This window comes from Callorhinus ursinus, unplaced genomic scaffold (genome assembly GCF_003265705.2).
Source record: "Callorhinus ursinus isolate GAN/ISIS: 27379988/994484 unplaced genomic scaffold, GSC_fseal_2.0 scaffold13, whole genome shotgun sequence".
Classification (NCBI taxonomy): domain Eukaryota; kingdom Metazoa; phylum Chordata; class Mammalia; order Carnivora; family Otariidae; genus Callorhinus; species Callorhinus ursinus.
Window position 1 is genome coordinate 18,731,228 of NW_027397075.1, and position 17,147 is coordinate 18,748,374.

At 47.2% G+C, this 17,147-nt stretch overlaps 1 long non-coding RNA gene across 1 annotated transcript; it reads right to left on the bottom strand.

Annotated features, from left to right (window-relative positions):
• Positions 1–7,130: 7,130 nt before the first annotated feature.
• Positions 7,131–17,147, bottom strand: LOC141374060 (uncharacterized). The gene is made up of 3 exons (XR_012380607.1): positions 17,118–17,147; positions 13,971–14,074; positions 7,131–7,918 (listed from the first exon to the last, which is right to left on the bottom strand). It is a non-coding gene; the product is annotated as an uncharacterized lncRNA (long non-coding RNA).

The following is a 17,147-nucleotide window of genomic DNA, read 5'->3' on the forward strand; positions in this document are numbered from 1 at the left end:
GATGTTCTGTTTGGTCCAAAGCAGGATACAGTTAATGTTACCATGTCCTCCTGCTGCAATTGTACTTAAAAACACTCACTATCATTTGCAGAATGTTGAGTAGGTGATTCTTGGTATCTCCTAGATTATTGAAGAGTGACTACATCCTGCTTCCTGGGGTGCAGGAAGGGCTGGGGTCACCTCAAAGCAGAAACAAACAACAAAATGTGTGGGTCACTCCATGTTAGACCATCTTGGAATTAAACGGGTGCCAGCATTGGGGAAAAACAAATTAGTGACCTTTGCATATCGCTCCAGGAACTTCCTAAGAACTTCAGGAGCCAGGATCCTGCAAAGCCGGGGTTCCAAATAAAGTTTGCACATTGTTTGGGTTCTGAGTGTCCAGAAGGGTTGTCTTTAAGGACCTGGGGGTGAGGTGCATGGATGGATGCATTGCGTTCCGACTGCCAAATGCATCTCAGCTGGGCAAATGGAGACAGGGCCAAGGACAGCCAGGCTCTGAGACCCAGCTTCGAGGAAAGAGAGTGTCTAGGGTGAGCAGGAGAGGGAACAGTGTTTGGCTTTTCTTGAGGAGTCCAGAGGCTGGCCAAGAATGCCCATCAGAAAAGTAATGATGTTGCTACAGGAATGGGAAGGACTGGGATCCTTGCCCCTGGGTGAGTTGGTTGGCTGTGGGAACAGGGGAGGCATCACCCACCCTCGGCTGGGAAGGGTGCCCTGGGTCTCCTGTGTTTACTGCATATACCAAGTGGTTGGTTGGGCCCGGAGCTGGAGACCTTCTTTAAAGACGCTTCTGTAAATGAACATGCACTTGGGAAAACAAGTGTTAAGTACAAGTCGTTGCTCAAATAGAACTCACTGTATCCACATCTACAATGGTTGCAATTTATTACAAGCATGTCAGCAAAGCACAATTTTACATGGGCCACTGATTTTTGTATTGCGATGGGTGCTAATCTTAGTTACTATCAGAATTTTACTTGAACTTTTAACTTGTAAGGTCAGGCCCAAGCCAAACCCTCTCCGGGGCTAAATGTCTTAGGGTAATGAATCAAGCACACAGGCCATTAAGGAAAGGAGGGTGTGCCCAAGACATCATTCTAGCTTTCCCCTAGAAAGGGCTCCTTCTGAGGGATCGGTTTTTCCCTAAGCGTAATTGGCTTATCAGTTAATGTCCTCATGTGCCCCTACCCCCATCCATTAAAATACAACTGTTAGATTATTTATTTGAGAGAGAGAGAGAGAGAGAGAGAGAGAGATCATGAGCAGGAGGGAGGGGAAGAGGAAGTAGCAGACTCCCCACTGAGCAGGGAGCCCGATGCGGTACCTAGGGACCCTGAGATCACAGCCTGAGCCCAAGGCAGATGTTTTACTGACTGAGCCACGCAGGTGCCCCTAAAACACAACTGTTAAAATTCATTTATTGGGAAATTATTCTGTGAAAGGAATGTTGGAAAACTTCTGATCACATATGTATATTCATTATTATTAAATTATTAATTATTGGCAAGGTGTTCACATTTACCTTTCTAAAGACACTGGATTAGGATGTTTTAGCCTCAGGCTAAAGGAATAAAAATACTGAAGGGTGGATCTAGGCAATGGTAAGCCAAAAACCTCTCCTCCACAATATTTTGTAATGAAAAAAAAATCTTCCCTGGGATTAGCATTCTTTCAGTGCAGCCCTATATAAAACCACCACCATGCTTGCCCCTTGTAAGGTCCAAGAAAACAAAAGAGCATTCCCTGGAGGCTGTGGGATCATTTCCAGATGTGGGTTTGATTTCATAGTTGCTAAAATTCCTAGGCCTTCTTTGCATGACCATTAACTATTTGTTAACCCCTCTTTAAACGCTTTTTAACTCTCAAAAACCTCTGTGTAGCATTTCGTTTTCCGGTCAACGCTCTCTGTTCAGGGCTTCCAGAGCATTCTTGGGAGTGAAGGCACAGTGTTAAGTCTCATTCGCAGAGACACTCACACAATTCCTTGGGTTTCCAAAGTGCTTATAAATTGTCAGTGGCTCCGAAACATCGAGGACTAATCCTGACAGAGTCCAGAGGGGGAGGATGACTTCATGGGAAGCTGACCCAAAGGGGAAGGCACATCGGTCATACCCCTGACAGTGTCCCCCCCGAGCACGAACTCCTGGAAGCGGCAGCATCTGGCTGCCTCAACCCTGATGGCTCCCCCCGCCCAGCAAAGTTAGGAATACTTCAGGCACTGCTCCCCAAACCGGACACGGGGACTTGCTACCCCCAGGGCTAGTGGCTCTGGCAGATGCTTCCAGCAGCTCCCTCCGCTATCTGAGGAAAGCATGCCAGAGACCTGCGCCTTGCCCGGAGGGGCCCACTTGGAGCTTTCCTCTCTCTTGTGATCAGGCCTGGGGTCTCTCTCGTCGGCCACTCCAGGCATAAAGAAGACCAGCTGCTCCGGGCCTGCCGTGATGCTCTGCAGCTGGAATTAAGATGACGTCCCTCACCTCGTCTTACGGAGCGGTTCTGTCCAGCTGGAAAAGCAGAACACTTCACCTACTAGCTGCAGAGATCGACAGGCTCCTTACTATACTGCGCCATGAGGCGCGGTGGCAACCAGAGTCCTTATTTGAAAAGAGAAACTCCACATCGTAAGGGTAAGTAGCAAACCGACTTATGTAAGCCACTGCGTGGCTTACAGAATCTCCAGGAAGGCCAGAAAATCAGGACCTAGAGCGTGGAACAACACCGACATCATCTTCCCGCCCCTGGTGAGCGCAGGTGCTGTAACCTCGGGGCCCCCCTGCAGTCCTGAGAGCTTAGGAAAGAATTCCTCCAGGAGCTTTCTCACAAAGGTCTGATTGGTGGGGGCCAGGTCACATGGCTGTGTCTTAGCTGCAAGCGGTCCTGGGAAATGTAGTTCTGGCCTGAAGGGCTCTAAAACTAGGAAAGGCGTTTCTAGAAAAGTTGTTAAGCATTCTGCACGGTCCCTCATTTTAGTCACTGTGGCCTGGAAATAGGCATTGTATGTATCATTTATTTATTATATATCCATATGTTATTAGATACAATTCATTCCTTCATCATTTGAAATCTGCTCTTTGTTGTCTCTTGAAAAGGTGAGGTGGTGCAGCTGCTGTGCGTCTTAGTTTCTTGTGACTTTACTACAACTTACCACACACGTAGCGGCTTAAAATAACACACGTGTATTATCTTCTCTGTCTGGCGATTAGAGTTTTGAAATCAGTGTCACGGGGATAAAACCAAGGGTATGCCGGCTGGTGTTTCTTCCAGAGGCTCTGGCGGAACCCGCCTCTCCATCTTTGCCAGCTTCCAGAGCCCCCCTGCCCTCCTTGGTGCACGGCTCCTTTCTCGTCTCCCTCCGTCCTGGCCCTCCTCGTCCTTCCTTCAGTGACCCTTGTGGTCACATGGGCCCCGCCCAGATAATCACCTCACCTCAAGGTCCTTCATGTAGTCACATCTGTGAAGTCCTTTGTACCAGGTCAGGTAACGAGTCACAAGTTTGGGCGATCACGATATGGACCTCTTTGGGGGCCCTTCATCCCCTACCAAATCCTGCAAGGCCAGCAGGCTGTCTCCAGAAGGGCCTTTGGGAGCGGAATTCCTCTGGCTGAGGGTCCAGCTTCCATCCAGGCCAGTGTCCCAGAACCGAACAAATTTGGAGAGAGTGGCTCAGGATCATCAGACACCCAGGACACTGTTGAATAAACTAGAATGTCAGTGAACTCACTTATTCATTCTTAGTTGGCCCTATTCCTTTCTAGGGGGTGTGGGGGGCTCTGCCTGGTCTCTGAACATGTGGGTGGTCAAACAGAAGGCTGTTTGGTGAGCATAAACTCAAGCCAACAGTGGTAGATGTTCCTAAGGGGTGTTTCACCCAGGTAGTGGGTGGGTGGGCGGGGACAGTGAGATGTCCTGATGGATGGCCGAGCTCATCTTTCTAATGGGCCAGATTGTGTATTTTTCCCCCCGAAGCAGCGCTGGAACACAACAGCCAATCACCAACTTGCTCCCCCTTGAGACTCACCCTCAACCTCTCCCTCCCTCATGGTGCACCTTCAAGTCATTGCCAAGCACCATTTCCTCTTCCCAAATATCCCCAGAGCCAAAGACAGTTAGAATCCCCACTGCCACCCCACAGCCAAGCCATCTTACCTGGACCACCATGACAGCCTCCTAATGGCCTTTCCTGTACCTGGTCCTGTCCCCTCCTACCGAATACTCCACCTTGCAGCCAGACTGTTCTTTTCCAGATAAAATCTCCCTTACTGAAAGCACTCGAGGTACCATTAGTGTTAGGATAGAGCCTGTGTTAGTCCAGATCCTCCCAGAAGCAGCCATCAGGTTAGGATTAAACATGCGAGGGTCTTCTTTGAGGAAACATCTGCGAGAGAAATGGGAGAGGGAGCTGAGGGAGGCTGGAGAGAAATGGGAGAGGGAGCTGAGGGAGGCTGGAGAGCCATCAGGGCAGGGGAGCGGGGGAGAAGGGAGGGTACAGTGAGTGTCCTGCACCGCTGTGAGGTCCCAGGAAGGCTCTGCAAAACCACTTACATGGTCCTTGAGCCAAGCAGGTGCCTGAGCAGGCTGGCTCCTGGGACTGAGCCGGCCCCCCCCCCCCCACCTCCCCCCCACCCCCCCCAAGCATTCAGTCACTGCCTGGGGGCTGACAAGAGGCCGCTTCCTGAGGGATTTAGACTGTTGTAGCTGGAGCTCCGGGTCAATTTGCTCCTTGGAGTCAGAGGTCTGTGTGGTGCCTGCGTCCCCACCACAGCCCACCTCCTCAGCTCATGCACCCTGCTCTCCACACGAAGGACAAACACGTACTCTTTCCAGTATCCGAGTCTGCAAATGCTGTTTGCTCTGCCTGGATTACCCATCGTCGCCGGCACCCAACCCCCCCGCTCCTTTCCCTTCACCTAAGGAGTCTGGGTCTTAGCTGGAACACCCCCATTCCTCCTCCACCCTGTGTGCCCATAACCCTGGTCCTTTCCCATCCATTCTACTCTCATGTTTTTGTTTTTTGGGTTTTTTTTTTAAGATTTTATTTATTTATTTGACAGAGAGACAGCGAGAGAGGGAACACAAGCAGGGGGAGTGGGAGAGGGAGAAGCAGGCTTCCCGCTGAGCAAGAAGCCCAATGTGGGGCTCGATCCCAGGACCCTGGGATCATGACCTGAGCCAAAGGCAGCCGCTTAACCGACTGAGCCACCCAGGAGGCCCTACACTCATATTTAATACCTGACTGGTTCTTCACACTTGGCCCCAGCAGGGCTGGAACCATGACTGTTCTATTCATTGCGGTATGCCCCAAACCTGGCATGTAGTAGGCGGGCTCCGTAAAATATTGGTTGTTGAGTCAGCAAGGTCAACCCAGAGACAGTGTCACTCCTGGGAGGACCTGCTGTATGCAAAGAAAGAATGTCCCATTTTGGAGAGTGGTCACCCACAGAGGCCCAGGAAAGGGAAACACAGCAGCAAATGTGGCAGAGCCCACCCAGGCATCGTTGCTCCACTGAGCTCAACATCAGGAGCGCCTGCTATGTGCCATTGAGCACGTACTATGTGCTAGATGCTGGTAATCAACCAGAGTGCAGAACCTCCTGAAGCCTAATGAGGGGATGATCGTCAGTACAGCTGCTAGTAATTTGGACTCTTCTAGCAGCTGTATGCATACCTACGGTTAAAGGTGATATTCAGAATATTTAGCTGAAATGGCAGAGGCACCAATCAAAACAGACTCCGGCCGTTAAGAACCGACACGAAGGGCATTTCAGCTAAATATCCACTCCGACTAAATGCAAGCAGAGACCATGTACACTGGAATCCCACCTCCCACCGCACTTGTTATGACCCATGGCTGCCCAGGAAAGGCCCCATCCCCGCCCCTGCCTGGTGAGTTGATTGGGCTGATGCAAACATCCAATCTCATTTCTCACTGTAAGTGAGATGGCTTAGCGCATCGGTTTCTTGTGAGTGTCCGCGACTCCCAGCACCACGGAGCCATGGGCAAGATAGTTTCCCAGCACGCAAGGCCAAAGTCTAAAACCCTGAGCCCCAGTGGTCTGCCTGCTTTAGGGCCAGGCCACCCTGGGAGCCCCCTTACCTGCAAGCCCAGACCTCTCTGTGCTGCGTGGTCACTGTCGTGGATGGCTGCCGTTGGTGGTCCTGAGCTGGTGCTCCACTGGGGGCCGCTGGTGGGGGGGGGGGGTGGGGGGGCGGGCGGGCGTGTGCAAGCTCGTGTGCGCACGTGTGTGGAGTTGAGAGAAGCCCTGATATTCAGGAGGGAGAGGCACAGCCAGATGCTCATCGGGGGGTTTCTGTCCCAGGAGTGCAGGTTTTTCCAAGAGCTCCATGAAATAAATGATAGCGATTTAGAAAGCTGCCAGGTGTGTGTGTGTTTTGGGGGGGGGTCTGTGGGGCTCAGTTGGCTGAGTAATCGACTCTTGGTTTTGGCTCAGGTCCTGATCTTAGGGTCATGAGATCAAGCCCCACGTCATGCTCTGCATTGGGCCAGGAACCTGCTGGAGATTCTCTCTCCCTCTCCCTCTGCCCCTCCTACTCATTCTCCCTCTCTCAAATAAATAAATAAATCTTAAAAAAAAAAAAAAGTAGGGTCCTGAATGGAAAGCAGGGGGTCAGAATTGAGGTGGGGTTTTCTGGGAGACACCACATCCCAGACCTGAGATGGGGGCCTGCTGGGGAGGCCAATCATTATACAAGAGACTCAGTCTCTCACTGAAATATTAAGATTTGAGCCACTCCTGCATGGGTCTTTCCCTCTTGGAACACAGAATTTACATTTGAACTCTTCAGATTAAGCAAATGACACTGCAGGACAGGAGCCCAGTGGAAAATTTCTCAAAGGATTATCTGAGAATCAAATGAGGTGTTTACCCACAAAGCAGATTCTTGGGGCCACAACCTGCACCTATTGAGTTGGAACCTCCAAGGGTGGGGCCTGGGCGTCTTCTCTTTTTACCCGTGGTTCTGAAAGCCTGCGTGGTCCCAGTGCCACCAGGAGGTCATGCCATCGAGTGAGGGAGCAGAGTGGGGGATTTCCTATGCCTCGCACACCACCTTGACTTTTAGGAAGTAGCACAGAGGAAGGCAGAGCCTGTGAAAATACTTTCCTTGAGACATCGCCGTTTTTCTTTTATTTCAAAACTGTACTTTAGTTCTGGGAACTCGCAGTTTGAGGAGGTTAGAGGCGCACCTCTTTTTGGCCACGGGCCTTGTGTGGGGCTGGGGAGGTTGGTCTGTTTACTCACTCTGGCAGCCTGCTTCCCCTGAGAGGGTCAGGGCCAAGGTCCCCTTGAGGGGATGTGTGTTCCCTGACTCAGTGGAGTCTCAGGGCCTGACTGCCCAAGGTTGATATAAAGGGCCTAAATATAGACCCCAGCAGCCCGGCTCAACCTGCAGGAAGGAGCAAGAGGCCTCCCTGGGTTGCCAAGAAGGGATCTGGACAAAGGAGCTGGCTGCCCTCTAGTGGGAGAGAAGCCTGCTTCCTGGCACGGCTCGGGGCTGAGGAGCTGGGGACACTGAGCCCGTGGGCCAGGCAGGAACCCAGGCGGCAGTTCTAAACAGGAGACATCACAGCAGCGCATTTTAAAATCATGTGGCAGTTAGTAAACCAAGGGGCACAGATTAAGGTGGTTTTTCCTTATGTCTCAGTGAGATTAAGGCTACCAGTAGCTTCTCACTCGTGACATTCTCTCGCGTAAATACATCCAGGTGCCAGCCATCTGCGAAGGCCCCTCTCTTGGGGGAAGCACAGAGCTTTGGCACAGACATTCAGGAATGGCGCAAGAAGAGGGGGCCTTCCAAACTGGGAAGTTTGGCTACATTGGTCCAGGCACTGTCCCTGCAGGCAGGTGTCTCTGCTGGCGAAATTGTCCTCCTGGCTGAAGATACCAACTCAGTTACTCTGAAATTGGAGAGGGAAGCACATTTTGAGAAAAAAAATACACAGATGAACAGTGAAGTGCCTACTTAGGATCCGAGAGAAAACAGATATTGTGACCGAAAGACACCAGGCTTTTAATAAAAGCTTACAAAGTGGGCGCCTGGGTGGCTCAGTTGGTTAAGCGACTGCCTTCGGCTCAGGTCATGATCCTGGAGTCCCGGGATCGAGTCCCGCATCAGGCTCCCTGCTCAGCGGGGAGTCTGCTTCTCCCTCTGACCCTCTCCCCTCATGCTCTCTCTCTATCTCATTCTCTCTCTCAAATAAATAAATAAAATCTTTAAAAAAAATAAATAAAAAAATAAAAAAAAAATAAAAGCTTACAAAGTAAAAATGCACCTCACCTCATACACGTGACAAAGGCTACTATGAACGACAGAACGGAAGGAGAGAGAGAAATTGCCACCTTTGTGCACTGTTGGTGGGAACATAAAATGGAGACAGTATGTTTTATTTCTCTTGTATAAATATTTAGGAACAGAAGTACTGGGTCATAGGACAGATGGATGTGTACGTTTTCCAAGTTTTCGTTTTACCCTCCGAGAGTTCCAGTTGCTCGGCACCCTCACTACATCTGCCACCGTCACTCTCTTTAATTTTAGTCATTCTTGAGGGTGGCAAATGGTATCTCCTTGTGGTTTTAATTTGCATTTCCCTGGAGACTAATGATGTTGGACATCTTTTCATGCCCTTTTTAGCCATTTCCATATCTTCTTTTGTTAGGTATCTGGTCAAATCTTTTGCCCGTTTTTAACTGGGTTGTTTGTGTTTTTGTTATTTGTTTGTAGGAGTCCTTTATGTATTCTGGATATGGGTCTTTTGTCAAACATATATATTGCACATATTTTCCAACAATCTGACTTATCCTTTTGTTTTATTAATGATGTCTTTCAATAAGCAGAAATGTTTTATTTCAAAAATGTCCAATTTAATCAATTTTAATTCTATGTTTAATGTTTTTGTGTATGTGTCTGCTCTGAGAAAACTTTCCTTTTTCCAAGGTAATGAAAATAATCATTTAAATTTTTTCTAGAAGCTATCTAGTGTTAGCATTTACATTTAAGTCTATGAGATAGAGGACCAGGTTCACTTTTTCCCGTACATTTATCCAATAGTTCCAGCACCATTTATTGAAAAGACTTTCCTTTCCCTATTGAATTACCTTGGCATCAATCGATTATCATCTATTGGACTCTATTCTGTAGATCTCTGATCCATTTGCCTATGTGCCAATACCATCCTGTCTTGGTTACTATAGCTTTACAGGACTCTTGAAATCAGTGGTTCTATTTCAAGATTGTTTTGGCTGTTCTAGGTTCTTTACATTTCTATTATAACTTTTTTTTTTTTGAGAGAGAGAGAGAGTACGCATGTGTAGGCACGCCAGCTGGTGGAAGGGCAGAGGGAGAAGGAGAGAATCCCAAGCAGGCTCCATGCCCAGCATGGAGCCCAGTGCTGGGATCACAACCCCGGGATCAGAGTTGGATGCACAACGGACTAAGAGTTGGATGCACAACGGACTAAGAGTTGGATGCTCAACGGACTAAGCCACCCAGATGCCTCTCCATTAGGACTTTTTTTAACCAACTGTCAATTTCTACCAAAAAAGATTTCTATTTAATTGAGACTGTAATTGGTATGACTTTGAGTTTATAGATATTTTGAAGAGAATCAACATCTTCCAATCCATAAACATGATACATTTCTCCATTTATGTGGGTTTTCTTGAATTTTCTCATGATTGTCATGTGGTTCCCATGATAGAGTTCTTGCATGTCTTTTGATAAATTTTTTCTGAAGTACTTTTTTCTTGTTCTGGATGTTATTAAAAAGGGATTTTAAGGGCACCTGGGTGGTTCAGTCGTTAAGTGTCTGCCTTCGGCTCAGGTCATGATCCCAGGGTCCTGGGATCGAGTCCCCCATTGGGCTCCCTGCTCAGCAGGAAGCCTGCTTCTCCCTCTCCCACTCCCCCTGCTTGTGTTCCTGCTCTCTCTCTCTCTGTCAAATAAATAAAATCTAAAAAAGGGGATTTTAAAATTTTCATTTTTAATTGCTTGCTGTAAGTATATAGAAATATACTTAATTTTTGTATGTTGACTTTGTATTATGTGATTTTACTAAAGTCACTAATTAGTTCTAGTGGTTATTTTGTAGATGCCTTATAGATGGTTATGTCAGGTGCAGATATGGTTTTTGTCTTTCCTTTCTAATGTGTATGCCTTGTATTTATTTTTCTTTGCCTGATTGCAGGCATTAGGAGCTCCAGCACAAAGCTGAATAGAATTAAGAATAGACACTCTTGCCTTCTTCCCAGTCTTAAGGGAAAATATTCAATATTTTACCTTTATTAGCTATAGGTTTTTCATAGATAGTGTTTATCAGAGTGAGGAAATTGTCTCATATTCCTAGTTTTCTGAGATTTTTATTATGAATGAGTATTGAGTGTTTCAAATTCTTTTTCTACATCTACTGAGATGGTCACATGGTTTTTCTCCTTTATTCTGTTCATACAATGAAGGACAATTGATTTCCCATATGATATCAACTTTGCACCCATAGGATAAATCCCATTCAGAATTATATGTTACTTTTTCATATTTTGCTGGGTTCCATTTGTTAATATTTTATTAAAGATGTATGTATCCGGGATGCCTATGTGGCTCAGTTGGTTAAGCGTCTGCCTTTGGCTCAGGTCATGATTCCAGGGTCAGGGGATCAAGTCCCACATTGGGCTCCTTGCTCAGTGGGGAGCCTGCTTCTCCTCTGTCTGCTCTGCCTGCCGCTCCCCCTGCTTGTGCTCACTCGCTTGCTCTCTTTCTGACAAATAAATAAATAAAAATCTTAAAAAAAGATGTATGCATCCATGTTCATGAGGGGTATTGGTCTGTGATCTTTTCTCGTAGCATCTCTGTCATATTTTGGTTTCAAGATTGTTGCTGGCATCATCAAACCGATTAGAAACCACTCTTTCCTCCTTTGTTATCTGAAAGGGTTTGGGTGAGATTGGCATTATTTTTTCCTTAAATGCTGGATGGAATTTACCAGGGAAACCATCTGGCCCTGGAGTTGTGTTCATGGGAAGATTTTTAAGTTGGGAATTCAATATCTATAAAAGACAATATTTGTAAAAAAAAAAAAGTTCTGCTTACAGTAAAATGCAAGAAGTAACAGATACGCTGAGGGGGAGAACTGTTAAAATAAAAAGAGCCAACACTTGGAGCACCTGGCTGGCTTAGTTGGTAGAATATGCGGCTCTTGATCTCAGCGTCATGAGTTTGAGCCCCATTTTGGGGGTAGAGATTTGCTTAACTAAATAAACTCAAAAAAAAAAAAAAAAAAAAAAAAAAAACAAGAGCCAAGACTTGATGACTTGGTAAACTCTCAGGCTATCCAGATTGCAAAAGATGCTAAAATTAGGAGATTCGCTCACTGCCCAGAAAGCAGAGTCTGGGTGGCTGGAAAACCACTTGCTGGTATTGGAGAGACCAGATGTATGATGTGTGGGTCCCCTTAGCCACTGAAAGGGACAGAGGATTCCATGAGAGAAGGCTGTCAGACTCCGTGCGTTCAACAGGCAGAAAGCAGGCTGGTAAATCATCTCAGCTGCGAGCATGTGCTACCCTTCAAGAAAAAGGAACATGAGGGCGCCAGGGGCGCTCAGTCAGTTAAGTGTCTGCCTTTGGCTCAGGTCATGATCTCAGAGCTGTGAGATCGAGCCCCGAGTCGAGCTCCATGTTCAACGGAGAGTCTGCTTGAGATTCTCTCCTTCTCCCTCTGCCCCTCCCACTCATTCTCTCTCTCTCTCTTAAATAAATAAATAAATAAATAAATAAATAAATAAATAAATAAGAAACTCATGGATTTAGAAGATGTGCCTAGATGCTTATAACCTAGCAGCACACCTGGGCGCCTGGGTGGCTCAGTTGGTTAAGCGTCTGCCTTTGGCTCAGGTCATGATCCCAGGGTCCTGGGATCGAGTCCCACATTGAGCTCCTTGCTCAGCAGGAAGCCTGCTTCTCCCTCTGCCCCTCCCCCTGCTCATGCTCTCTCTCTCTCAAATAAATATTTAAAATCTTAAAAAAAAAAAGGAACATGATTCTGGGGGGCCTCGAGTCATAAAGGATCCCTCCTGGGTCTTGTGACACAATGGAGTTTGCCCAGTTGGATTTGCTACCAATTGCTTGAGGCTGGCGACTCTGTTCTTTCTTCCATTTTCTCCCATTTAGAATGGGAATGTGTACACCTGTTACCTCGTATCTGTCCCACAATTGTATTTTGGGAACAGATAACTCATTTTCTAGTTTTATTGGTCCACAGATGGAGAGGAACTTTGTTCCAGGATGGACCATGCCCAGAGTCTCACCCTCACCTGATTAAGACGATACACATGGGAACATTTGGAACTTTTGGACTGATGGTGTTTAGACAAGATTTGGGGCTTGAGTTGATGCTGTCACAGGCTGAGACTTGGGGGATGTCAGCCAACACAGGGTGAGTGTGTTGCACGTGGGGATGGAGTTCAATCTTTGAGGGCTGAGGGTTGGTTTGTGGCAGGCTGAATAGTGCCCCCCACTATACCAGGTCCTAACCCCTGCACCCCGAGTATTACCTTTCATGGCTAAAGAAAAGCTCAGTCCCCCTTCTCTTCTCCCTCACGACCACACTCATAATGTTTCTGACACCAGACTCCCTTCTTTGGAGAATGTGGAGAGGGGCTGAAAATGGAGTTCATAATCATCACGCCTCCGTGGTGAAGCCTCCATAAAAATCCCAATAGTTTGGCGTTCAGAGAGTTTCCAGGTTGGCAGGAACATCCACACGGAGGTTGACCCAACCCAGCTTCCCGAGGACAGAAGCTCCTGCATTTGGGACCCTCCTAGACCTTGCCCTATGTATCTCTTCACCTGCCTGTTCATCTCTACCCCTTACCATGTCCTGTCATAAACTACTAAATGTAAATAAGTGTTTCCCTGAGTTCTGTGAGCTCTTCTGGGAAATAACCACATCCAAGGAGAAGGAGACCACGGGAACCTTTTATTTATAGCCAAGGTGGGCAGAAGTTGTGGGTCACCAGGGGACCTACTACTTGTGATTGGCATCTGAAGTGAGGGGGTGTCTCAAGGGGCTGAGCCCTTCACCTGTGGGGTCTGACATGATCTCTGGGTAGACAGTGTCAGAACTGAGTTACAATGTAAGGCATGCAGCTGGTGTTGCACAGAACTTATGGGTGTGGGGAAAGCTCCCACACAGGTGGTGTCAGAAGTGTTGTGAGTGTGTTGTGAGAGCAAAGGGCACATGCAGGAGTAGTGTATGTTGTCAAAGGGGGTTGCTGCGTGTGAGAAGAAGTGAAGGGTCTTGAGATGAGGAGATTATCACGGGCTATCCAGGTGGGCCCTAAATGTGATAACATGTATCCTCATGAGAGGGAGGCAGAGGGACATGGGACTATGGAGAAGAAGGAAGGAGTAGGAAGAATATACTTCTGGCTCTGAAGGTGGAGGGAAGAGCTACAGGCCAAGGAGGCAGCTCCGGTCGCTGGGAAAGGCCAGGGAACAGACTCAGTGAAACTGATTTTGGATTTCTGGCCTCCGGAACTGTAAGCCATCGTGTGTGTGGTGATTTGTTATAGTGGCTGTGGGAAATCAATACAGGGCTGTCCGAATCTTTATCCTTATTGCTCTGTGTGTGTGTGTATGGGTGTGTGTGTGTGTGTGTGTGTGTGTGTGTGTGTGTGGGTGGGTGGGTGGGTGTCTTATTCTATCAACTCCTGAGAGAGGTCTGTTAAGCTCTCCAATTACTGCTGTTTTTTTTTTTTTTTTTTTTCTATTTCTCCCTTCACTTCTTGGTGTTTCTTTCAAGTGTATGGCCAGGAACATACACTGGATGGTGATGTCTTCCTGATGAACTGTCTCTTTCATCATGATAAAATGTCCTTCAGTTCTGGTAACATAGTAATACAGCTTGGGGGGCAGCCATGGATTCGAGGGGAATTTATGTGCAGATTTGGGGGACTCACCCCTTGTGGTTCCTCCCTTGGGTTTCAGATACCTCTCCTGAGGTCCACAAGCCTCTGTGCTTGACTTTTAGTCACCCCATGCTGTCACAGACCAGTCATGCCTCCTGGGGAAAAACACAGAAAACAAGATCTCAGAGTGCAGTTCCCTTCCTCAAGAGTCAAATACCCTCCAAGTTTCTGTCTGCTTCTACCTGCTCTTCAGCACCTTAAAATGATATATTTCTAAAATATTTTGTCTAGAGTTATCACTGTTGCCTGTTAGAAGACGAGGCTAGTATAGGCTACTCTGTCGTTATTGTAACCAGAAATCCCCTGAATTACAATAAACATTTTTTAAACTTCAAGAGTCCCTCCAAAAATATTAAAATGCAAACAGCTGCCTTGGAAAATGGGAAAGAAAGAAGTAAAGCAGCTGGCTTGTGACCCACTCCTCCTCTGATTCTGGAAGGACATGCCCAGGGAAAGAAAAAAGCTCGGTGACCTAGTCTAATCTCCTCATAAGTACACTGATAACTAGGTATTTGCTAGGAGCAAAGTACTTTGTGATAAAATTCTTTCAGCATGGTGTTAAGCAAATCTAGACTCTATAGATTTATGACCGGAGAAGGTCACATTAGTTATACAACTATCTGGAGAGTAAAATGGAGATGTCTCAGGACCTGAAAGCTACCCCCCTACTGTGTGAGGTGCCCTGCAAACCTCATTAGAGACCTCATATATCATTTGGACCCAGAGAGCACATATCCGGGCAGGAGGGATGGACCTGGGGGCCAACAAGGCTTCCAGCTTCAAAAACTTCTACCCAATTCTCAAGGAAAACAAATTGCAGAAGAAATATTAGAAAAAGACCCAAGGTGGAAAAAGTGTCTTGAACAAAGTATGCAATTTTCATAACAAGAAAACTGCTTGTTATAGAAGTAACTGCTTATTTTTGAAGTACCCACCACCAAAACCATAAATGCATTAAATGAACCTTCCAGAAAAGCTTACGAAGAAAAATATTGCATGGAACTGTAGGATGCTAAATGTCAAAGGTATAGATCAGATCATCCTAGGCTACTCTGCAGAGACGAATGGCTCCGGGTCTCAGTGGCTTACAACAACGCAGGTGTGTTTACTGCTAGAAGGACATGGCTTGGTTTGCTAGCTGTGCATCCAGCCTAGTGGAGCTCCTTCTATCTGGAACACAGCTGATCTCCTGACCGAAGGATAAGAGTGGGGAGAAACATGCCCAGGATGTCAGAGCTTCTGTCCAGAGCTGTCACACAGCCCTTCTGTTGACATTGGTCAAGGTCACACAGCCCTTCTGTTGACATTGGTCAAGGTCACACAGCCCTTCTGTTGACATTGGTCAAAGTCACACAGCCAGTCCTGCTCAACAGGACAGAAAAGCATGGCACCCTGGAACTGAGTGGTGCAAATTTATTTTTGAACAGTAATACAGTCTGTCCAATCCCCACCCCAGAGGAAGGAGGTAGAGGTAGGAGGATAGCTCATATTTGCTGGAGGCCGCTGTCATCCTATCTCCTTTTTAATCCTCCCCACCGTCTCTGCAGATATCATTATCCTCTTCCCAGATGAGGAATAGAGGCCCAGGGAGGCTAAGTACCTGTCCTGGGTCATGCAATAATACGTGGAAGAAATGGATTTCAAACCCAGGTGCACCTGGTTCTCAAGTTCACTGTCTCCCAGTGTTAAAAGAAAACACAGTCCCCCCACCCCCTCAACACCAAAACCTGAGGTGGAAGCCATCCCATCCCAGACTGCGAGCAGGCTCAGGAAGGCCCTTCCCTATCCCTCACAGACCAGCATGTGAAAAGCAGCTGACGGTGATGGCCTGAAAGGAGAACCATGAAGGGAATTGATTCATCAAGGATCACTCGAACGGGCACCGCCGCTGCACTGACATGGAAATTTCTAGCTGGTGAGAGAGTGTGGCTGTGTCAGGCCAGGCAGTACTGAGTTCCACACTTAGTGCTGCCACTCATCATCCATGCGCATTTGAAAAGCAGCTTTGTCTCTGCGAACCTCCATTTCCTCATATCTAAAAGAACAAGAACGATGAGCTGCCCCTCACAGAGTTGCTCCAACACTTAAGACAAATAAAACGTAAAGCACATATAATTGGGACCCAGCCGATGTCCATTCTCAATCCCTCCCTTTCTTGCCTTAAAGAAGCTGATCTCATGGCAAGAATCTGAGAAAGGGACAGTCCCTGCTCTGGAGATGTTCTTAAGTAGTGAGGGAAGCAAGTGAGAGGCCCTTGTAATAGCTGCAGCGAATGCTGTACAAGTGTAGTTTAGGGTGGAGCCAATAGCGTAAGGGGAAGGGGGCCTGGTGTATTAAGTAAGCTTTGTTTAGCTGCATGTGAGGGAATCACAAAATAACAATTACCTAAACAGGATAAAGGTTATTTTTCCGTCCCCAAGACTACGGGGTTGGGCAATTCTAAGCTAGTGTCTCCACGATCATCAGAACCCGTTCTATTTTGTGTTTCACCATCCTCATGGTCATCACACTCCAAGATGGTGGCTTGAGCTCTGGCTACCACCTCTGTACTCTAGATAGCAAGAAGAATGAGAGTAAGGACATGCCCCTTCTTGTTCATCCTATTAGAACTTACTTACATGGCTTTTACTAAAGTGGCCTGTGGGATTTCTAAGCAGAGTGGTCTCTGGGCAGCTGTCCACATGTCTGGGGCTCTAAGGACTAAATTGGAGACTCAGTGCCAGGATTCATCCACACAGAGGTGGCAGCTCTGGGAGTGGTTGGATTTCTCAAGAAGAGTGTATACAGTGAGGATAGGACCCCTGCCCTTCACAACCCCCAAGGCCTGGAAACAAGGATGGGCAGAGGAGGTGAAGTCCACAAGACAGAAAGGAAATAAGGAGAGCACAGTATCAAGGAGAAAATTGCAATCGATAGTGACCAGTGCTAAAAGTGAGGTTATTCAGGAAGACATCATGGAAAATGGCAGATAAGAAGCTCCAAGCATCGGTCCATTAAGCCGGCAAACACTGATAGAATCAGCTTTTTTTTTTTTTTTAAACTCTGAATCTAATAAAAAACTAGAGCATGCAGGGGAATGATTAATGAAGAAAAAAGCAGCTAAATTCAGTAAGAAAATGTTGCAACGTTTTTGCTTACCTGACTACCATCTTCCTGTTCCCTAGCCCA